The 23746-nt window shown below is 41.3% G+C and overlaps 1 long non-coding RNA gene across 3 annotated transcripts in view; it reads right to left on the bottom strand.

Annotated features, from left to right (window-relative positions):
* Window positions 1-12818: 12818 nt before the first annotated feature.
* LOC109637953 (uncharacterized) overlaps window positions 12819-23746 on the bottom strand; it is a 34157-nt gene continuing 23229 nt past the window's right edge. Inside the window, exons 4-6 of one of the 3 annotated variants that reach the window (XR_011244366.1) lie at window positions 15565-15703; window positions 14853-15021; window positions 12819-13180 (exon numbers count right to left, since the gene is read on the bottom strand). This is a non-coding gene — a long non-coding RNA (uncharacterized lncRNA). The other 2 variants (XR_011244365.1, XR_011244367.1) reach the window with 2 other exon arrangements.

Genomic DNA, 23746 nt, shown 5'->3' with positions numbered 1-23746 from the left:
TCTCCATCTCTCTCTCTCTTTTTCTAGGCTCCAGGCAGAAGTGTTGGACTCTCAGAGGAAAAGTAAAGGTTTAAATGACGGGCTTGTTAACGGGGTCACTGATAATTCTGCTAATTAGCTGCCGTATCACCTTGAGCTGTGGTCCCAGCCGCTAGATAAGAGAGACTGTGAGTGAGTGAGCGAGGGTGTGAGAGAGACACCCTCAGATTCTGGCAGCATCGAAGAGCGAGCGACCAAAACTTGCTGTTTTGAAGCGATTTTTTAAAATCCGGAGCGGTGGATATAATTACATATAAAGATTAATAACAAATTCAATCTGATTGTGAGAAAAGTGTTCTCCTGTAAACTCGGCCCTGAAAAAAAATACAGAAAGCAATTGAATCACCTGTTAAAATTAAATTTAGGTTAAAAAAGTCAAGGTGAATGTTGCTTTCAAAAATAATTTTTATTCCAGATTGATTTAATGCCACATTGAAAACCCAGGCCCGCCCCGTGGCTGTTAATGTTATCGATACATTCATTTGAATGAGCAACAATTAGCAAGATTTGCTCAAATTGACAAACCCTGTCATCACGCCACAGGGCAACATCATCCCATAATTAACCTGTTAGACATCAATACACAGCAGACTGTATTCAAACTGAGAGGACATGATCCTTAATAGCAGCTGATCTCAAAGAGGATCCTCCCGTTGTACTATTGGCTGCTCAGGGAGTCACCAGACCTCCTATTGGTCCTCGCAAATTGTTAATGAGCTCCAGATGTCCACCTGACACAGCGGGATTATCGCGCTGTTTAATATTGATATCAGCCACACTAATTACAGCCTATTAATTATGGAATAAATAATTGAAATAAAAAACTATACTCCAGTTGGTGTAATTAAAGAAGGCTAATTAATGCATTAATTGATTTTATGTTAATTAAATTTCCCATGAAAGTAGAAGAATCTTGGGAGAATGACGCAAAGTGATGTACAGGCCCGTGTTAAGGGTCGATATGATTCGGCACGTTTGGAAATAAAATAACAGAAGGTTGCATAAACAAAGGAGGAAAAAGTTATAGAAGTGTGAGTGCTGAGGAAGCTCATGTCAACCGAGGCTCTTCTGAAGATGCACTTGTGTGGATACCCAACAACAAACTCTCTATTTCTTAGTTCTGCCTTGTGCTTTTTCCTAATTGGGGAGCACGCTAAAACCGGATGGTGCCTTTTCATCAGTTGGGCTCCGGAGAGCATCCTCTCCAACTTGGGGGATTTTATCTCAAAACCCAAAACACTGAAGTAGTAGAAAATGGTGGAAATGCACAAACGAGTGGTATGGAGCCACATATCTAAGGGCTAGATGAGCCTTTGTTCTAAAAAGAGAGAGAGAGGAGATGAAAAACCTTCATCGTCTGGGATCTGGGTCAGAGCTCGGCTGCTCAGAGTGGTGGGTTTCTTCGCTGCACACTGTAATGACTGTATCTGGATGGGCTATGAGACGAATCTCCCTGGCGGAGCATCACTGAGTAGATCAAGCACCCGCACACTCACAGTCTACTGTGATACGCAAACAGCAATCAGAATTAAAACATGCACACATGCACACGTAGTCGGGCCTGGTCATGATATGCTGCACTACAGAGCCAATGAGGCAAGGAGTCATATTAGGTTATGAGCCGGTGAGCGGGTCGATCGAGTCTCTGCTCCCATCGTCTGTTTCCCCCTAAAATACCACAACAGGGATTCTCAGAGTCATTTCTTCTCTCACCTCCCAATCAGAATCAGTCTCCATTACATCAGCAGCGTGGTGAGCTGGCCAATCCCAATCTCCACCCCAACACACACACACACACACACACTCCAGACTGCATCATGAGATTATGATTTCGCCTTTTGCAGGTCAATGCACTCATTTTTCCGAGCGCAGGACGAAAACACACACACACACTTAAATTCGCTAACCTAAACCAGCACATAAACACATGCAAGCATTTGAGACGTACACACAAAATCAACTGCTGCAGTATAACAGAAGCAACAGAGGCGTTTGATTGACAATAGCACAGCGACTCTAGATCTAATTTTCTCGGCTTGGTGGAGAGGAACAGCATCGGAGAACGCAGCAAATCGGGCTGTCAGTCAAAGTGGCTACCTGCCCCCTGCTCCGGCGCCGTTACGGAGCGTTCCCCGCAGCAGAGCCACGGCGGGAGAAACAGCAGCACAACAGGTAGAACCTTGCTGTTCAAGCAGAAAAGATTAATCCACAGTTCGTTATCACTAATATATTGTTTTAATTGAGCCAATCATTTGCAGCATTTCTAATGTGTTCAGGAAGACAGCGATAATTAGTGAATAGGAACAAACAAGGAGGCATTTATTCTTTCCTCTTCGCTGCCTGTGCATTCAGCGTGATCTGGTTCCACTCCTTTGTTTTTGAAAGAGCCTCTATTTCTATTTCTAGGAAGTGTGGCGTGTTGAATACGAATTTGTTACAATTTTTCAGCTAGAGTTTTTCGTGGAGTTGTCGTATCAAAGTCGACCCATTGCCGTCGATTATGATGTTTCACCCTGTTTTGTTTAGCATTGATTAACTAAATTAACTTGTGTGAAGAACCTAAAATGATGCGACTTTTCAGTCTCACCTCTGGTCTTCTGTGTTGCAAAGCCAAATAAAAGGGTGACCCTTAAAAACATAACCATAAGCACAACCAAATAAGAAAAACCTTCACAGCAGCAAAATAAATGTTTTATTCAGAAAATGTGTGTTTTTAAAACTTATTTTAATGTTAAGCTATCTCTTGTTGGGAGTGGAGCACACTCAGCAGACCAGCTTGATAGAAGGCATCTATAGCATGGCTAGCACAGTTTTTGCAGCACTGTGGTGAGCAGGGGACCAGTGTGATTACAGTGTTTGTTTTGAAACATGTCTCAGTGAGAAACAGGGAAGAAGATTTGTGTGTTGACATCACTGTCGAGTCGTGTCGACTGTAGCTGGAGCAAAATCGCTTTGGAAACGTTGGAGGACTGATGGTTTCACAGGGAGGGACTAACATGCACTCACATGCTCTAATGTGAACAAGCACTTGGACTAATTAGCTCCATCGAGGTGAGACGTCATTCTCTGGTCCGGACGCCAACTCCAATATGAATGTTTAAAATCTTTAAATCTTTAATTTAATTTAATCTAATTTGATTGTATTTAATTCTAAGAATTTCAAAGTGTCAAACTGCAAAGAATCAAGAAAGAATTTGAAATAAAGCAGGATATTTGAGAGGATGAGGACGATAGAGAACAAAACATGTTTTTTATTTACTCATGTGTTGATAATCAGCTTGTTGCTGGAAATAGGAACATTGTCTTTCCTTTTTCTTCCATGACATGAGGTTATCGACAGGCTTTAGGTTTGAATGGATCGTAGGTTAAGATTGTTGGTTGATTTCTAATCCAACAGACCCTTGGAGGGGGGTTAAATGAGGTGTATCAGATTCATTTAGCTGCTCGAATGAGAACTAAAGGAAGGAAAGAGGTGGTGCTGTGCGGCCTGAGGCAGACAAAATAAGATCTCAGCGCAAGGTATCTGCTACATCTCTGCTTTGCTGGCGGGAAAGAGTTTGGTGTCATATGTGCTGTTATCAGCAAAGTAGGCCTGCTTCCCCTATCTCTGATATCTCTGTTTCATCATCAGTATAAACAAAAGACCCTTTGAACAATAAAAAAAATGGCTGGCGGGCATGAATGGCCATCTCGCTCGTTTCTTCTCCCCTCATTCTCTTTCCCTTTCTTTCCTCTTGTCACAGTGAGGAGAGCGGGACAGGAAACGTAGCCACTCCACGCCGACAGCCCACACAGATTCTAATCTTTTCTCATTTATCCGTTCCTGTTTAAAGAGCCTTTGTCACGGGTGACCACAGGTGAAAGATGTCGGCTTCTCCGTTCTATCTTGTGTCCTTCTTTTCTCTTCTCCACTTTTATCATCTAATGAAAGGTGTGGACGGACTCTGCAGTCACCGCATGCTCTTCTTCTACAAACTAAACCTGCCGATGCAATCCCTGCCCGGATGCTTTATTATTAGAGCAGTTAATTTTAATAACATCGCTGCTATACGCGTGTTATATAAAGTGCACTGTGTCAAAGAGGGGGGAGGGGACATGAAATTATGTGAAAATACGGGATTATCATGCAAAGAAAAGATTTATTTTAGGTTGTTGTGAAACAAATGACCAAAATACATTAAAACAATATTAAAGTAAGATATTACAATCATCATCATAATTTTTTAATCCTAATTAATGGACAAATTGATACATTTGTGGGTCTATCTCCCAGCTTGCCTGTGGTTTGCTTAGCATTCTGGGAAATTCTTATTTCTTTGTTTACAGTGTGGGTCTAAGATTGGCCCCTAACACTTGGCCCTACTCCTCCGTCCCAACAAGTATTGGGGCAGCTTACCTTTACACTGGAACACGCAAAGCGAAGGGGAAGGGCTGAGGGGTAGAGAGAAGGGGTGAAATGGGATTGGGCCTAAAGCTGATAAGGAGCCAAAACACTTGTGTGGACAAAACGCAATTTCAAACTAAAACATAAGGATGTAGTCATGATTCTCTTCTACAGTAAGTTGTGCATGAAAGAAGCACCTTCCTCTGCGTGAACAGACGTCTCCTTGACTCCTGCTTTCATTAACCTCCCCGTGCTCTTCATCAGAGGGAGGCGTGCTTGCTACAATAATATCCTGGTGACGACACGTGGGTCAGGACCCCTCTGATCCTGAGAGGGGAGAATATCTCATTAAGAGAGAAAGCCTCTGGGACACTAAAGCAATTTGGTTTGCCCTCTGTTCTTAGGAACCAATTAAAACATTAGTCTAAACTATCGCAGCAGTCGCAGATGTTGATGCGCAGCCATGACAGTTGTGTGCGTAACGCTGAAAAGTCAAAACCACAGCGATGACTCCCGAGGCTACAACTGTAAATGGAGACAACTAGTCTGCATAATGCAAATTAAAACATTAAATTAAAAAAGCGATGCTCTGTAGTTATGATAATATATGTGACTTTTGAATCTCCTGTGTGTACATATGCCCTCTTATAGACAAACATGATATAATTAAAATATATCTGGAGTCTAAACCTCAATCAAAACAAACGTCTGAATGTTTTCTCCTGCAGAGTTTTAACTATATTTTCCTTCCCATGATTTGATTCCAGGTTATTAAACTGTGCTTCCAGGCCAGCTGTGAAAGTTTCAACAGCTTCATTCTGTGCTAATGAAGCAGAGCCGGTCTTTTTAACCAAATCTCAGTCTATGAAATTTCTGGATAATGCATGTGGAGCCCAGTCCTCAATCTCTGATTTCTATCTCAGCTTAACAATTATATGCAAACAACCCACAGATTCCAGTCGTTGGGGAGAAAGGGGAAAGTTCAAAGCAGGATCATCCATAGATCAGTCCATCCCTCCATTAGCTGTGCCGCTTATCCTCTAGGGGGGGCAGGGTTCTGGAGCCAATGCCTGCTGACATTGGGCGAGAGGAGGGGTACATCCTGAACAGCTCACCAGTCAATCACAGGAGGATCATCCATAGATCAACACTGACCACACTATCAAAAACATGTTTTTATCTTCTGTCCTCTCTAACATTTACTAACGTCTAACACTCACTGTACTCCGTGTGCTAAGTGTGCACAAAGGATCTTTCCACTCGTCTTTTCAGTGACAGCAAAGATCGCTCGTCATTCTCCAAAATCTCTCAGAAAAATCTGATTACTCATGAATATGCCTCCGGTGGTGAGTGTATGCTCCGCTGCTGTGCCTTTCACATGCGATAATCAGAGGCGGATCTGTCTTTCCCTGGAAAATTATGAGAGGATACAGAGTCCTTGAGTCAACTCAACTACCAAACCACAGGGACGTCTCTTTTTCTTATGTCAAAACAATATTTACAACCATTCAGGACGCTGTGACAGAATGCAGCAAAGAGAAAACATTTAGCATCGCCTCTGACCGTGTGCTCCCTCCCAGGTGATGTGATTGACAGTGGATGAGTGCAGATATGCTGAGTCCACTGAGCCTCTCCCTGAGTGATGTCACCGTGAGGTCATGTGATGACAGTCTAGTGTGGTGGGTCACCACCCCCTGACCCCTGAGCTGAATAAACAGAGGAGATTCACGATGAATGCTGCAACTCACTGGAGTGAATGACAGACAGAATGTGGAGTTACTGGGTTATCCCTGCACCCAAGGCTGCCTACGAGAGCTACAAAATAAGAGCGCCCCAGTGGTACTGAACATTAAACACTTCATCAAACACATAAATTCAGCCAAGAGGCTACGAGCTGAGCTAACCACAGCGTTTTTTTAAAATCTGCACTGTAACATTTTTTCTGTAAATAGATGAGGTCCCATTATCCATGCAGTTAAACAGGCTGATCGGCGCTCTGGAGGTCACTGGTCCAATCACCCTCAACCTCGAGGGAGAGTGTCAGTTGGACGCAGGCCAGTGCTCAGAGACAGGCTGGCATTTCACCCATTGCACCCGACATCAGTGCCAAATGTGTGGCTTTATGCAAGACCCTCAACAGCTACAGATCAGTGCTCCAGACATGGTGCTTTTTGGCTGACCCCTTTTACTGTGACCCCGCACCGGAGGATACTGATATGTGCATGTGATTGTGTTATGTCTTGGTGGTAACTACAAAAGACATTTTCTACTGAAATGAATTTCATCTACAACTAGAGCAGCACTCAGTCCAGCACAAACCTCCACCGAAGCCCAACAGTCGCCTTGACTTCAATAAGTCTTTCCAGACTCATACAAGGTCACCGTGACCTTTGACCTTAAAAATCTTATCAATTCATCCATGAGTACAAGTGACTATCTGTACAAAATTTGAAGAAATTCCCCTTTGGTGCTCTTGAGATATTGCGTTCACAGGAATGGGACAGACAGACGGACAACATAATGCCTCCAGCCACTGACTGTAGCCGGCTTGGAGGCATAAAAGCTTTGCTGTACAATGTTTACCATGTTCACCATCTTAGTTCATTTGCAAACACAATGTTCAGCCGAGGCTGGCGGGGCTGTGGTTTAGGGAGGTGATTATTTCTGCAGGACTTTGCAGGTACTCATGATCCAAATTAGCAGATGGTGGAGTTTGATGAAAAGTTACTGGGATCGTCAAAGTGAAATTTATCCTGAGGGGGGCGAGAATGTTTGTTCTGCCACAGCCCAGATTCAGTGAGGTAGCTACAAAGAGACCACACAGGATTTAAAGCGATTCAAGCTTTTAACTGAGACTAAGATAAAAGCAACATAATGGAATAATCTGAAGTCAGTGGTGGATATATGGTAAATTGCTGAAATAACACAAAACCAAAATGGGTGATGATGGTGAGAGATAGGGAGAGAAGTCCGTTGTCTCCAACAATCTCAGTAACTGAATATAAAATAATCCTGCTGATGTTTTCACGAGTGTGTTTTCTTTACCCTGGAATGGGCCTTTATATTTAAAAACTTTATATTTACATCGGGAGCGGGTCCTCTCTACTGACGCCGCCATGTTTTTTTACAGTAGCCCAACCTGGACAAACTAAACATCTTCTGAGTTTTAATGACAACTGAAGGTTACCACAGGTTCTCTCTCATGTTTGGAAGGTCGAGGTGAGGGGTTATTCACCTGCAACATGCAACTTCACCACACTTCACTAAATTCTTCACACTGAACCTTCAAATCTTGATTAAAGTGATGTAATAACAGATTAATCAATCGGCCGTCCAGCGTAGCCATCCTGTTAGCATGAGTATAGACAATTGTGTATTCTGTTTACATTTAAAAATGGCATTAAATTGCTTCTTAGTAACTTTGTTGTTCCATCGAATGACTTCTATTTCCTGCATTAAAACCGTAATTGGTTTTAATCAGGAAATCGGTTGTGTAACTGATACAGGCACACACACAGACGGAGAGAGAAAATCCCCAAGCAAACACACACGTTCAAAGACACATGCACACGGACACATAATACGATCCCTCTTGGCAATCTATGACCCAAATCCTCTATGAACCCCTCCCTCTTGGCTCCTCCACTTGTGTTTTCTCTTTGTCTGTCTTTCTGGCAGTGAATTGGGAACTCATACATACAGTTACATGAACAGGGACACACACATTTCTCAACCAAACAATGAACATTTCCTACACCTCTCCGAGCAGAAATCCCTGTTGTTGCGAAAATAGATCCTCAATTTTCCACATGTAAAGAAAATGTCCTCTCGTCTATGTGCAGAGGGATGGAGGACAAAAAGAGCAGCGTCCCTCTCTGTGTGTTCCTGATTAATCATAATAGTGTGAGATAAAGACCTTTCTTACCCAAGCAGTCTACTCTCCAGTTGAGTGATTTCCCCTCTTCTCTTTCAGAAGCATCTCAACCTTTGCACCTCGGAGTCAACGGCTGCCTCCCCATGTGAAATAAGAACAGGTGTCCAGGAGGGAGAGAGGCTGCCGGGGCTACAGAGGGTTAAATGCTGGCTCTGACCCCGGCTGATCACCCCGCTGGGTGTATAATGCCATGCACAGACCAAGGTCCTGAGGAGACACACACGGCTCTGCATTGAGAATATAAACTAGTCGACATCTCAGTGAGATTACGGGGGAAAGCGGAGGGAAGGAATTTCAGAGAAAGTCTTCTGAGAGTTGCCATATGCTCAGTAAACCCTTTAACACCTGCACTCTTTACCATACAAGCCATCACAGGAGGATGTTCGCAGAATGAACAGACACCTCCATCCTTCAGAACTTTCCATTTTCTTCACCTGCACAAGATGTATATTAAATGCATCCTCAAACTTTAGAAAGGAAGATGTATTTCTTCCTCTTTTTCTTGAAAAATGAAATTGTTTATTTGCTCAGGGAATACGTATGAGTAGAAGAGGAAAAGTACCAATACAACTATGTAAAAGTACTCCATTACACATCCTACATTCAAAATCTTGTACAGAAGTATTATCAGCAATGTTCAGAGCACTCAATCTGCAGATAAATGATCAGACAGTATATTATTATATATGAAATCATGGGATTATTCACACTGATGTACAGTAGCTGTTGCAGCTGGACGTGCAATTACTTTGAACTAATTAGGTTCACAACCTAGAGGTCAGCCATTTCTAAAGGGTCACATGACAAAATGTGAGATGATTAATAGGAAAGAGGAAAAACGAGAATATTCTCTGCCACATACACAAATGTTCACTTTTCTCTGAACTTCGCTTTTTTGGTGAAACATTTTCAGGGCATTTTCTACAGTTAACGCCTAAAACAGTTTAAAGACATCTTAGCCACATCTGGGTTGGGAACCGCTGGATTCATCTTTAATGATGTGTTCTATAAGTTTGATAGTTAAAAAAAATCTTGATCTGTGAAGAGAGTACAAAGTGCAGTGTGTCCCTTTAAAATGTGATGAAGCATTATGTCTTTTTATTCATTCTTCTTAGATACGGCACATATGTAAATGATAGTTCTGCTACTTGTAACAGAATACTGGATGTGCGCCTCTTAATTGATTGCCCAGAACAATCCCCCCCGCACACAATAGGTCACAGCAGATCTCAGCATCCACAGAACAGCAGAAAGGTCAAACTGATCCAACACAAAGACTCACAAACAATCAGCAGCAACAACAAGCCTCTAATCAGCTGCTCTGCAAATTACTCCATTACATGAGAAACTCAGGAGAAGTCAGGAGACGAGCAGCGGGGAGATAATACACCTCCGCACGCTGTTGCACGGTAACTAATATCCACTCTGGACTGGCAATGATGAATGGGATTCCTGGGCTATGTGGAGGTGTATTGAGCACGAGGTGAGAGAGAGAAGGATGCGCAGAATGGCAGAAGGCAGTGGGGTGATTAAACAAAAGTTGCATGAATGGTCCCTGTGATAGTTATTTCAAACATGTATTGTTGCTCTGGTGCTCACCAGTGTTTCAATGAGGGGGTCTTATTATTCTCATGGCAGATATTCAGACACGCCAGCAGAGGGAGGGAATTCTTTGTTTCCCCCAGACAGTCCTTTCATGCCCGGCTTTAGTATTAAGTTTTTCTTTGTGCTTACAACAAAGCCGTTGTTTTATATATTCACTCAGTAGCGAGCAATGTTTTTATCACTCATCTTAATTAAACTCAGCCATGAAATTCTGCACAGGGTCTAGAGATTAATGCAGCTACCAAGAGTTGGAACACCTGCATTATATGTGCAGGCCTCACTGTGTGATAAAGTGCGATATAAATTGTTTAATCATTGACACAGCAAGCCGGTGGTAAACTGTTGCAGAGGCAATTTTCAGAGGGGAAATATTGCATTTCTTATTTCACTACTTTTTTAAATCAGTATACTCACCAGCCTGTAGCTTGAGCTTTTCTGGTGAGGGCCTGTTAGCTGCTCATCAGTCAGAGGGCTGTGGCTTTTGGGCCCCAACCCTCTGGAATAGTTTACCTGAGGAAACCTGACTTGAAACATAGCTGTCTGAAGTCATTTCTCAAAACCAGGGCCATTGCTTTTTTCAATTTTAGAGGTTTGGCTGATATAGAGACATTAAAATGTCTGAATTAATCTGTATTGCTTCTTTACTATACCTTTGTTTTTATAGTTTGATGGAATGATGTGGTTTGGCATTTCTTTTGTATGGAGGTCCGGTGAAACACTCCTGTTCGAACATAACAATTATCAAATTGTTTTTTAAGTGTTTAAAGCTTTTATTCTTTCTTTTTCCATTTTTAAATGATGTTGTATTTTACCATTTGCTGCCTTTGGTTTCAAAAGCTGTTGAATTGTTTTCCTGTTTTTATTTTACTTCTTGTTGAAGCACTTTATAACAGCAGTTTTAAAAGATGCCGTGTAAATAAAATCAAATAAAGTTTATAAAAAGAATTATGATAAGTGTATAAAATACAATTTATACTATACAACTTTTTGGTCACTTTTATTTCTGAGGGCCATTTGTCAGGTTTTAAATGTTTGTGAGTTGTTATCAGATCCAACAGTGATTTTACTTTTTACCTTTGATTGATTTCATGTCTCAGCTGAGAACTAGACACATTCACTAATATATAATAATAATATTAAATATACAGTTGCAACTATAGATTAATTATCAGTTAAACTGTGGATTAGTTTGTATTTGTATTTAGCTTAATGTCTATAAAGGTTCCAAAGTGACATATTCAAATTTTGTCTGACCAATAATCAAAAACTGAAATATGTTTTATTTGCAATAACATAAAATGAGAAAAGCAGCTCACTTTACATTTTAGAAGGTTAAACCAGATTGATTAATACACGTCTCGAAGCGATTCTTGAAACTGTTGCTGATTCATTTCCTGTATGTTGACTCCTGAACTAATTGACTAATCATTTTTAGCTACAAAATAACACCACACTGTTTGTTAATAAGAGCACAGCGTTGGTTTCTATCGCAGCCCTGGGAGACATAAAGCGAGGCACCATCCGATACCTCCAGCAAGTGAGTAATACAGTGTACAGTAGGATGGTAAATGAAAGTACAAATGTTGGTGTTTTACAGGGAAGATATAGAAGCTGTCGTGTGGAGCGCTGCATATTTCAGACGTGTGCCTGACACACTTCTGTCTGCTTAAAGTAAAGCTCTTTTCATTTTGACCTCATGGCTATTCTAAGGATGTGAGAGCACCTTCTCAGATCTATAAATGGGAGCCTCATAATGAGTATGATGACACCCAGCAGAAATACTCCTCTGTTTCATCAGGGAACTCACACAATCTGATTTGTTCTGTTCTTCTGTGGCAGATGCACCATAAGGAACGTCCTTTGTGCAAAAGGGCCGTTAAATCACCGTTGGTAAGATCTGGGAAATTGATGTGGGAGCGTCAGCCTTTGAGCCCTACGTAACAAAGAAGTAGATTTCCAAAGCTGTGTTAGGCCGTTATGTTGCATCTTTCAACTCTACTGACGAGAAGGTTGAATCATTTTCTGCCTTGTGATTGAGGGGAAGGGTCTTAAGTGTTTACCTGAATCCCAACCAGCTACAAAGGTGTTGCTCTCCAGCTCAGTCTGACCTCTGACCCCTGATCACAGGGAGGAGAGAATAAAAGCATTCACCACGAGAGAAATCAAACTGTTCCCTTGTTGCTTTTTAACAATTATATGTGCTGTGGTGATGTGTGATGTTGCTGCCCATATAAAAACAGTGACAGTGGTATGCATATTATATATATATATAACAAATCGTAGGAGAGGCAATCATTATGGGGTAGAGTGACCCCTGACTGTGTTATACTATTATTATATTAGTTCTTAAATTAATTAAAAGAAATAAAAAAAGTGAAAAAATTAGGAATTGCAAATATGCACATGCTATTATTGATGCTGAAAAAAAGAACAGTGGCCTCTAACTGAAAACTAACTGCTGACCCCTGACATGTGACACAAAATAATCAAATAGTGGAATATTCTCACAATCAACTACACAATTTTTTTTTTTAAATAGTAAAAGTACAGTATTTTGCCTAAATGTAGTGGGGTAAAATTATACAGCAGGTAATTATTTTTCACCTCTGCGTGATGAAGCTTCCCAGTTAACAATTAAATGAAACAAGAGAGGGGGCAGTTATTATGAATGTATTATCCTTCCTCTGTAATCTAAAATTAATATACATGAAGAAAAAAATAATTATCTACAAAAGGCAAATCAAAATAGAAAATTATGTTTTCATTTCAAAGCCCGGAGGACACTGTGTCCATTATCACTTGAATAAATGAGCTGCAGTTATTGATAGACTTGGCTTCAGTGGATGAGAATCAGAGTGTGTTTTATTTTCATCAGAGCAGTTTGTGCATGGAGGGAGGTTATGATGATTAATATTAGCTCTGCACGAGCCTGAGTGATGAAGCTTGGGAAACAGAGAGACAAGGACGGGACACCGATGCTCTGCTGCATGTCTGTGTGGGTCAAGCCAACAGCCACACAGGTTGTGACAGAGGGTGAATGTAAATGGGGAAATAGGCCCCTGTGGAGTTTTGTTATCCAGGATCCTCTGCTGTCAAATACTGTGAAACTGCTCTCAGACATGCACTGAACTCCGAGTGAGATCATCCAGACTTTCTGTGGACTCTCTCCACCTGGCCCCTCGAGTTTAAAGTCAGCAGAAAGTCTGTTGATGACATTTCTGGATGAAAAAGAAAACAAATATTCTTTGATAAGATTTCAGAAAGAGTTTGTGGTGATACGAGCAAACACCAGTGATAATGTGCTGTAAATAAAAACCTGGGCCTGCTGCTCTGCCCTTCACCTGAATCCTGCAGTCTGGACCTAATTCTCTACAGTTCCTCCTCAGGTTATGTCTGAAAACAGTTTATGATGCACCAAGAATAATGTTGTGTGCTACTGATTATTTATATAGTGCACAAAGTCATATCCACAGGTTTAAAAACACACAAAAAGCCGAAGGTGGTGGCTGAAGTGGAAATTTTGGTGCACCAATGAAGACAAGATTAAATAAAGTCCATTGGAAGGAGTTTTTTGTGGGATAAGTAATGAAACAGCAGGATTAGACCACCTGTGGCAAATTCAATAGACTGGATGTAGTTTAGAAAGGCAACCATCCAAGGAACTCTCTGTCGTCTCTCTCTGTGCTCGCTGAGAAAATGATGGCAAGGCACAGATCAGGGCGAGGGTTTCAAACCAAACCATCCCCGGAGCATAGTGGACTTTTTATGATGAACGTGCAAACATTTTAATAATTTAGCTGCTGTCCCACCTCATCCTTTTTCTCTGCTCTTCATTATCATGCAGGTCTCAGGATATTGTTGTTGTTTACAAACTCTAAACTGATAAATACGACATGTTTTGTTAACGGCGTCCAATATTATTTTATAATGCACAGTTTTACTAATAAAAGTATTTCTATATTTTTACTCAGCGTACTTCTTCTACCACTCACCACAGGAACAAAACAGTGGTCAGATTAATTAAGTGCAAGTGATTTGCACAGAAATCTTTTCATCCACTAAATTACAAAACTAATTAACTGTAGTTAATTATTGATTAATTATTAACTAAACGCTGCTAGATCTGAGCATTGCTACATAATTATACTAACAAAACTGCAGACTTCAGGAAAATGATTTTTATCATGTACAGCAGAAGAGAAACATTAAAGTCGCTATAGGTAGAATTGTTTTGATTACAGCATATTTCAAACATTGCCTTCAGTTTTATGGAGAAAACAACTGTAATTTCTGAATTGACAATTGGAGCTCTCTTTGTGTTGCATTCATATTCATAATTCTCTGTAGATAATGATACGACTAAATATTTCTCTGTTGTTCTTTTCAAATATAAATTTACTGCATTGTTACAAACAGGAACTAGAAAGGAGAATGTCTCAGTTCAGGGACAACATCCCTCGGAGGACGTGGCCCGTAAAGACCGCCTCCCCCCGTGGGCTGCGTGCACCATGAAGGCCAAACCGAAATGAGACAGTCTGGTCTACAGAGGATTTTCACCAGCTCACCCCGCTGGACATGAGAGTTCTTGATGCCCCTTGTTTTAACATGTGCACCGTTAGCTGTTCGGTTGAGATGAAACATGACACTCGAACACTGGAAGTCTTGACGCTTGTCTGTGCCTTTGAAAAATGGTTCGCCACTGAAGCGTAATGGGCGTTGGGATAGATTGGGCCTGGGAAGGATCCAACTTTCATTTTTTCTTTCATGGATGGAAGGATGGACTTGCTGGCCGCTTTTGAAGGAGCCTTCGTAATGGGGCAACCTGGTCGCACAATCAGTCTTCAAAAGCAGCCTGCGAAGGATGCAGCCCCTGAATTTAGACACCTTTACCTCTGTCATCCTCTTCTTTCATGTCTTCCTCTCTAGGTCCTTGCTTTTTAACGCCTCCCCCTTTTTCACTCGACATTCCTCCCTCAGTGTCTCTCCATTGGTTGGTTTCTTGTGTTTGGATCTAGGACAGCTGAGAATTGGGTCACTCAGGATCTCTGGTGCCTCGGGCCTGCGTGGACACCACATCAGAAGTTTCATCCTCGTTGTGTCTCGCCCAAGTTTGTCAACAATGACTCAGCAGAATGGACGGGAATGTACAGCCAAGTGTCAAGGTGAGACTGTTATAAAAGACAGCTGTCCCGCATAATTCTCTGTTCTTTCTCGCTATTTAAATCAATAGCATGGCAGCGGGCCAAGTCCAAAGGTGATTACAGTGGTTTCAAGTAACAGCCAATTTACTACTGTCTGCATCTGCTTTATATAAAATGAAAACATAAATATATAAAGTGTTTATTCAGAGTCATTGATTCATTATTGGATATTTTTAGCAACACTTGCTTGGCTTTATGGGAAGACAATATGGGCCTTCAGGTGCTTTGGTCCTGACTGAAATATCTCAACAGCCATTTGGTGAATTGCCATGGAATTTTGTAATGGGATTGGGATTTATCAGTATAACATGAGGTCAAATTTTTAATTTGTCCAATTATTTCATGACTTTCCTAAAAAGGCATTTCGGAGAAAGCATATTTCCACCAAGACCGCGTCTCACCTTGTTTAAGAAGATCTTGGATTTGCACGTTGATCTGGATCCCCTCCAAAATGTGATGGGTTTTCCTCGGGTCATGCCACACAGCCTCCAAAAAAAAACAATCAGTGCAAATCAGTTGAGTAGTTTTTGTGTCACCCTGCTGAGAGAAAGACGGACAAACAATCACAGGTGGAAACATAAACTCACAAACTTTAAATGGAGGGTTATGGAGGACTTATTGCGAAGGTCTCCAGGAAGCATCTGTCGAGAAAATCAAGTTTCTTCTGTTTACTTTCAATTACAGTTGTCATGGTAACCCTGTTTTCTTTTGCAGTGACATCCTCAAAGGTCACGCTGTAGTTTCACGTGCCCTGCAGTAATTTAGTGTCATTACCACCATCACAGCTAACGAGTCACACCAAGGGTCACGTCTTGTTTCATTGTTTACATTTGACTCCGATAGTTTTGGTTTCAGTTCAGGGAGCGCACCAAAGAATTCTGTATCACGTGTTCGTCTACAAGTGAATGTCTGATGTCGGCGTGTTCTCATGGTCTTTCTGTTAGAATGGAGAAAATCAATGAAAACTTTCATTATTGTTTTTGACACTGTTTGAGATTGAGTGAGACCACCTCTCGTCCAGAATAAATGTTGGTCTATTAGTCTGGACTGTTTTTGTTCAGACCAAACGGAACAAAACAAAGGTCCCGAACAAACCAAGTAGATGTCAAAGCATCTTTAGTCAAAGTTATTCATGAGATACCTGACCATATAAACACCATATGAAATATGTCCAGTGTGCGTATGGTGTGTTCCTGTTTTTATTTCATGGTGAAACTGTCTTGAAGGTATAATGCTGAAAGAGACTGAAATCATACAGTCATGAAAAACAACGCTGGCACGATGAAATGAAAGTGTTCGTCATGATGGATTAGTTTTAGAGTCTGTGAGCATTTCTTTAAACTGTACATAAAAATAATGTGTTGTTGAAAATGAGTCACAACACTAGGGAATATAAAACAGTTTATTTTATATTGCCTGAAGAGCAGACTTACGGATGTGATGTGTTTGTCCAAACCGCTGTAAATGACCATATTGAGGCTATATACAGTCCTTTTATCGCCTGTCGTGACCGTTTGCCTTTTCAAAGTAACCCGGAATTCTTGAAATGCACTTTGCTGAAGCAGAGCAGTGTTGCCATGAACCTCCCTACATGTTTCGTCACATTTTATATCGAGCTTCGCCTGCAGGCACGAAGCAGCTCGAAAAGAAATCACTGCTGTTCGGTAACGTGGAAAGATACAGGGAGGTAAAGTTCTTGTGTTATAATGAATTGTTGCATTCTTTACAGTTATCCTCATAATGCTGCTCCGTTCTGTGCTCGCTCCATCACACAGGCCGCCAACAGATTGCGGACCGTGGCCAAGGAGACAGTGAAGCAGTGATGTCAGAGAGCACCGAGGCACATGTGCTCCCACAGATGTGCCGGTAATTATGGGGGAATGAATAGTGATGTTTTAAGAGGAGATCAGGGGCAATTACAGTGATTTAAAGCAATGGAGCCCGGCCCTGAACACACACCTTCTAATTACCAGGCACCATCTCAGATCTCACAGCCAGCGCTACGCATTTGTCATGTTTGCAGAATCAAAGTCTGCTGGGTGATATTTATCTTTCAATTAAAAAAAAAATAAAAAAAGCCCCTGATTCTGCTGGTGCACGATAGCGTGTCAGCTCTGCGTTGTGTTTGTTTCTCCCGCCGCTGTTGTTGTCGTCGTTAATGACTTTGAAAGAGCTTGGTGATATATTTAGCTGCTAATCAGACAAAATTAATTTGAAGTCGTTTGGAAATTTTGTTGCATTCCAATAGCTTGCGGGAATGCGTTGGATGGGCGCGTGCGAGAGAGGGGTATCCACAAGAGGCCACAACAGGGATATAATTTCATTTGATTGCCACACTCATCAAGTCTAAATGAAGATTAATGAACGCATGATGGAGGATTGAAAATAATAATATTCCTGTTGTCTTTAGGGCTCTAATTTGTTTGAGAACATGCTGTCACGCTACAGAAGGTTTATTGGCATTTGCTAATGGACTGCTCATTGTAATGGAGACGGGGAGGAGGGGCATCTGTATACACTACTAAGTCCACTAGCGATGAGGAGTCGAGAGTAGAAAGTGGTGCCGCATTCAGATGTATGTGTTTTATAAAGGCTATTTGAGGAGACTGTGATGAAGAGAAACTTCAACATAAGACTGTGTGAGCAGGAATGAGTCAGTGTGTGAGGAGGGGGCGGCCAATTCCCTAAATAACTTGTTCATTGATCGCAGCAAGTAGATGCAGTATTGATAGTGTTGTTCGCCCAAAGGACCCAGATCCACTAATAATTAATTGCAATAGAATAAGGAGGCCGGGCGTCTATACTGCATTGCAGCTCTGCACAGTGCATTGAAGATTCAGTATATAACACTGCATGTGCAACACTGTGAAGAGAGGAACGTAATGCAATTAGGAATGATTTAAGTGAGGATTCTACCAAAGTGCTCAACATCTTTTCAGATTTTGATTCTATATTTTGTTTTCTTTAACAATATCCACTCATACACTGAGGCCTTGCTAACATTTGTATTGCTATGTGCACAGGACATGGTTAAGATTAGAGTTTAATATCTAAAAGAATCAACAGTTACATAACCACGTAACTGGGATCTTTTCTAAACCTCATATTAAGGTAAGCTTTATTTTGCCTAAATCCGACTGCAAATGGGACTTGGGATCCAAATCCAATCCTCTGCTGCAGCGTCAGACTTTGAGATTCAAGATCGTAACAGTGTGCTCCCTCGAAAACACACGTTTCCACTGTCGGACAACACGTTGTCTGCTCCTCTGGAAAGAGCAGGGCTGCACAGTCAGTAGAAACCAAGCTAAGCAAAAAGCCATGCCAGCTGACCAGAGAGTAAATTGGCCTTTACTGAAAGTGAGTGGTGAGAGTTGGCTGTGACAAACTGTGAGTAGATGCAGAGATTAAGAACTAAATGGGACATTCAGTGAGTTTTTTACAGGATATTGGTTTAGTGTCCTAACACTGTTATCTTTTTCACGTTAGTTTAGCTGCTTCTATCTACTAAAACTGTCAGTGTTCCGATAGTGATGTCAAAGTGATGGAGGCCATTGCAAATTAAAGGAGCAGCCAGTATAACTGCACTATAGTGTGGATTTAGAAATTGGCTTATTATGATGTATTATTTATTCTTGATTAGGCTTATAAAGATTAAGATATTCTCATATGTAAAATTGTAGAATAATACCAATATACAGGGAATAGCAAAACTGAGAACACATCTGGTCCAGATCAGTGAAATGTAAAATAATTAGAAATCCTGAATATTTAAAAACATTTTCTTACTTTTTTGCCAAAGTAGCACATTAGCAGTTATTAGTATGAACCTGTTAACCAGTGCTGCAGCTGTGTTTCTGATTATGTTCGGCAGAATGTTGATGCTCTTCAACCCTCTGCCAACTTCATAAAGTCTCTCAATCTGTTTTCATGTGTTTTCAGGTCATTTTGTTTCCATCTGGAGACATTAGAACATTAGAAACGGTCCAGAACAAAACTGAATCATCTGAGGTGTTCACAGATTATTTTATAACTCTGGTCATGGAATTATCCTCCAGTGGGAATTACAGGTGCAAAGGTTCTGTATTATTGCATTGAGGTTGTACTTTCAATGCTTCCATATTTTTAGAGTTGTCTATTTAACCTGCATGTTTAGTTATACGATATCGGAGAGTAGTCAGAGAGTTAAAACAAAAGTATTTAGTATTCATTTCTATGCATCAGAGTTAAATAGTGACATGAATTCAAACAATAATCTCTGGCTTTAAAAGGCAAACTGTATAAAAGGCATTAGGTTTGATCTTATATTTATTGTATTTACTTTGCTGTGTGGTACAGCAGTGTGTGTGTTTGCTCTGCTCTCCACCCACACAATATGTTAAAGGTGATCTCTTCTGTAGATGACAAACACACATGTATAGAATATTTACCTCAGCGTGAACCTCACTATACTTTACTGCAATCGATACTGCATGTGTATTCTTTATCTCCATTATTTTTAGTGTAAACGTTCAATACACCATTTTAAAGCTGTATTTGAGATCCTGAATTCTAACTGAGGGTCATTCACGGAGATAAGGCTCCGTATAATGGGCAACAATCATTGTTTCCCACGTCACATTTATTTAGAGCAAGTGACATTCATTGTTTGTAAGTGGCACAGCTCAATAACACCATGCTCGTGCGTATGAGTTATTAATAACAGTGTTCTCTTGATACTCTCACCGCGGCTGCGGCTACATCTTATTCTAACATTGTCCGAATGGAAAGTACAGCCGCCTGAGGTTTATGAGTTCTGTCACAGTCGGGGCTGGGAGATCACGTCCAACACGCAGCTCAGATGAAAAGTGTGATTCGAGAGGAAGGAGATGACATCCCTATTATTTCCTTAGTCATCAGGTATCCACTCTAATACCTTCTGTCTGTCCTTCATCCCATCTCCACCCTCCTCACCCTCGCTGTGTGTTTAAAAATGTGAGCCTACCTCGATTTCTATTCTATTAACTTTTAAGCTAAAATCATTTGTCATACAAGAGAGAGACAGGACCCAGCGTGCGGAGCCTATCTGCTCGGAGTGCTGTGTACTGTGCAGTGTTATTCTCATCCTGCTTCAGTCGAAGGTTTATTCAGGTGGACTCACACATGGTTACATTCACAATTATGCACAAATAACATGATTTCTATTGCTCCCTGGGGGATAACGTGTGGGTGGACCGTCACCCAATAAGGTGAGAGGAAGAGAAACAAGAGCATTCTGATGAAGGCATGATGTGTTCATCACATTGTACATGTTACACCGCTGTCCTGGTTAAATGTGTCAGTGCATTCACACACCAAACTGAATGACAGGAGGCCTGTTATGGTTCGGCAGGTTTTTTGTTTTACGTACAAGGTTTGAAAAGCCCAAAATCCTCTGGAAATCCTCCGGCCTCTTCAGTAGTCTGGCCAATCGTGCATGATGCACGCCTATAACAAGTCCCCTGACAAAGCCCCGCAAAGTGAGAGGTGAGGCCGACATGTCGTACTCACACTGGAAGCAGTTGACCAATCACAGCAGAGCCGGCCAGCTGGCCAATCAGAGCAGACTGGGCTTTATCAGGAGAAGGGCCATTTAAGAGAATTTCAGACAGAAGCTGAAAATAGGAGCAGCAGCAAGGATAAGATTGTGTTTTCTGAATAAGTAAACATGTAAACATATTAAGGCAATAACCCCAATTAAAATTATGAATATGAGCAGAATATGTTAGAGCAGAATTAGGTCCATAAAATGAAAAAAGCCAATAGAATAAAAATTAAATGTATGTACATAATATACATCTTTCACTGTAGTGGTTTGTATAAAAATGTTATTAAGTAAAGTGCAGAGTCACAGGATGATTACACAAGCAAGTAAAACATTTGCACTTAGATATAAGGACGTGTTGTGATGTGCAGATGATGCAATATTGTGCATTATTTTACGTTAATAATGTATCTTTAAATCATATTTGACCATAAATCTCCGATCCGAATGAAAATTCATGTCCTTGAGACCACAGCTACTGAGACTCTGCCTTCAGTTTGAACTTGTGCAGGTTTGAGGCCAACAGTCGACTTTCTAAAAGGCCACAGGAGTTCATCAATGTCCACAGCAACATTAAGCACAAGTACTCCTCCACGTCGCCATCCTAAAGGACATGATCAGTCTCAAGCTTGCTAATGAAATGTCACAGCACTGTGTGAGGGCAGCAACTCTTTTGGATACGTCTCTATGGGCACTTACTTCCACTCTTCATTATTCTATTCCCTTCTACCCTTGATTTCCTTCCTTCCCTTGTTGTCTCTCGCCTTCACACATTGCTGCATTGCCTTTGTGCAGCACTTCAAGCCCAATCATCTGACCACACAGAACAAATAGTTGCAAGCCCTGATTCATAATGAAAAGGCCTTTTTCATCCATTAGTGAGAAATCTGAGTCATGCATGAAAATGTGTGATGACCCACCTTCAGGGAACCAACACGCTTTCTTAACCACGAGCTACAGCTTCACACGAGCACAATTAATGTTCTTGTCGACGCTCACACCTCAGGACCGGCGATGTGCGATCAGCCCGAGGACAGAACAACAGCATACATCAAACCTACAAGCATTTTCAGTAACAAGGTATTGATTTGGATCCTTGCCCAATAGAATGATGGTATGTGTCTGTTTGGTTTGGCCGACTAAAAAATGTGATTCCTTTTTTTCTTTTTGTACTACTCCCTTCCCTGTCTGTCGCTTCTCATCCATCTCAGAGCGTCTCCTCCGGTGTGAAGGGGAACCTGGGAGAGTGGCAGTGGCATCTGAGACATGGCATGGAGATAAGGATAAGGGTTAGAGTGCTCAGCAGACAGTGTCTGTCTCTAAACCCCTCGGCCAGATGGTCAATGTCTGCCGGGGAGATGGTCGATCCCCCAGGGTCACAGGAGCAAATTCAAACACACACTGAATAAGTATTCTACTATACTGCTATACTATAAATATATACACTTCAGCATTTCCCCCATGTGGGTATTTTTATTCCAAATTATATTAATAATTAAATATTTAAAGTACAAAAATTGTTTGGTGAACTGTTAAAATATCAGCGGATTGAAGCTGCTCCATTGGGCGAGCTAAGGTAATGAAGCTCTGCAACAGTCAAAGGCATAAAGACGTCATGTGTTTCTGTCGCCATATGCGGTTCTGTTGTCAGTCCTGTCCTTGGCAAACACTGTAACATGTAACGTAGCAACCATGGAGCGCAAGGCCAGGAAACTGAGAAAGTCTGTGTTCAGTGAAATCTGCCCAAGACTCCCTTCTCTTCTAGGGGGAGATGTAACGGTCTGTGAGCCCCCTAGATCCACAGACAGATGGAGACTCTCATCTTTCCCTCCTCCTCCTCCTCTCACCATTCTCCCAGGCGGAGCCGCTCATGCTGCCCCAGGGAACATATGTGCTGGTTCTAGGAGCAAAATCTCATATGAGGGCCAACTTTGAGATCTGGCATATTTCCCGAGGGGCTGTTTATTGTTCTATTGGACCTTCTGTTTTTGATGGACAGGCTTGGATTGGATGCCCATGTAAGACAGGGCACACTGAGACCTCTGCTGCCGTGCCAACTTCAGCAAAAGTGTTTGGGCAACAGAAACTAAAGATTAAAACACAATCTAACACAACAAAGAGAAAAGGCTGCGAGCAGTGAAGATACCGTCTGTCAGGAGGTGAGGCAACACTGTTCAGACCTGGTGACCATGATGCAAGTTGTTGGCCCTTTCACGTTGCTGTTGAAAACCAATTAACTCACCAGTAATCACTTCACTTTTATAACGGCCGGGGATAATAACATGTAATCTACATAAAGGTAGTGGGCTATTAAATGGCACGACCTCTGCCACGCTACAATCCGCTCCTCATTTATTTCTCTAAAGAAGAAAGAATAAAGAGCTCAAGTGAAAGATTAATGTTAGAGGAAATTATGAAGTTGACATCTTTGACTTCTGGGTTTTATAAAGGAGGTTCCTTCCGCTATATTCTCTTTCTATTTTAAAATGTCTAATGAAACTAAGATAGATGGTCTTGTGTTGTACATGCAGTTTTCATAAACGTTAAACTGCGATGGACTGTCTTCGCTCTAGCGCCAATTAGTATTTTCAATATTCAGTGCTAATCTTGTTACCGTAACGACGCTACGGCAAATTAATCAATAAATGTAATTTATTTCATCAATTATCTTTACATGTGCGTAACCATCAATTATAATCACTGACAAAGGACAAAGAGAATAAATAGACAACAGAATGTCTGTGATCGAAATGAAATTCAAACCCTCAGGAAATCAAAAGGTTCAGTGTCCATAAGGAAAGAGGAGAAGATCTGAGAAACTTCAGCATCTGTGTTATTTAAACACATTTGCTACCATTGAACTAAGAATGCTGCGACCTGATAATTCATGAGCTGGTACAACGAGCAAATTATTTTTGGATCCTAATCTTAACCACTCATTACTTATGACATAGATGCCCTATAAAGTTCATTCCACATTGGCTGTTCTGACACCTGTGGCTGTGGTTCGTGGCAGGCTGCGA

This window comes from Paralichthys olivaceus, chromosome 10 (genome assembly GCF_024713975.1).
Source record: "Paralichthys olivaceus isolate ysfri-2021 chromosome 10, ASM2471397v2, whole genome shotgun sequence".
NCBI lineage: Eukaryota > Metazoa > Chordata > Actinopteri > Pleuronectiformes > Paralichthyidae > Paralichthys > Paralichthys olivaceus.
This window is presented reverse-complemented; position numbering and strand designations above follow the sequence as displayed.